Source organism: Phalaenopsis equestris, unplaced genomic scaffold, assembly GCF_001263595.1.
Source record: "Phalaenopsis equestris unplaced genomic scaffold, ASM126359v1 Scaffold000112, whole genome shotgun sequence".
NCBI classification, from domain to species: Eukaryota; Viridiplantae; Streptophyta; class Magnoliopsida; order Asparagales; family Orchidaceae; genus Phalaenopsis; species Phalaenopsis equestris.
This window is the reverse complement of record NW_018164554.1, coordinates 605,595-606,776: the sequence shown is the minus strand read 5'-3', so window position 1 is coordinate 606,776 and position 1,182 is coordinate 605,595.

Below are 1,182 nucleotides of genomic sequence, written 5' to 3'. Positions count from 1 at the left end.
CTAACGAAAACCTTCCTTTTTGCCTGATCATGCAGCTTTAAGCCTTTGACTCTACGCTTAAAGCCAATAAAGATTACATTCTTAACTTGTGGTTCCAGTTTATCATTCCGCACATGGTAATAAGCTGGATACTCAAATACCCTAATGTGCTCATAATCTCTAACAGGATGTCGTGACCACATCTCCTTTGGGGTCAGCTTGCTAATAACTTCAAAAGACAGACATTTCACCAAGTGATAGACATATTTTATGGCCTTAACCCAATAGATTTTATCCAACCCAACATTTGGTAACTGATCCACCTTAAAATTACATATGTTTTATGCACATTTTATGCTCAATTTTTTAGAATATTTTCTTTTAATGAAATGTATTTTTATGTTTTTTGTTGCAGGTGCAAGAAAAAGAGTTTAAGAGTAAAAAATGAGAAAAAATACATTTAAAAGGAGCAAAATGGGCTAAACTAAAGAATAATACCAAACCAGCCAAACTGACGCGTAATCCCGAAATTGCTTATATGCAACAATATAACAATGTCTTTGATGATATTTTTCACTTATGTTTCCTTACTTTGCAACAGAACCAAAAACTTGATCCTGTCGAAAATAAGAATTTAACTCTTTAATTTAGATTTATATTGGGATACTACGCTAGTATACGTATCGTTATCAAGTAATATAAGACTTTTTGATTAAGACCTGAATATCGAATCCACAGGAAAATACGCAATATGCACTATTAAACAACAAACTTTCTATTCTAAAAAGAAAATTACTTAAACTAAAAATACTTTCGCATTATTAAAATTCAAATTTTTTTGGTATTTTTGATATTTTCATAGAATAATAACAATTTAAAAAGATAACTTGAGTTTATGTAACAGAAAAACACTCAATTTGAAAAATATCTTTCTCCTTAACATGAATCAGTAATAAGTATAAGAATTCTGTTGTGGAAGTATGTGAATTGTGTTGTGTCAAATATGAGCAATTATATTCTTTACCCTTACTATAGATGTTATAAAGAACATTGACTAATTTAAAGTTTGAATAGTTCAAAGACCGCTAGGCAGGAAAGATACCAGCTCTCACTCTAGAGTTCCCTCGATTCCCTCCACCTGGGGGCTAACATCTCGTATCAGAACCTAAAATAATAAACCAAGTTGGGGGTTTTAACCTGTCA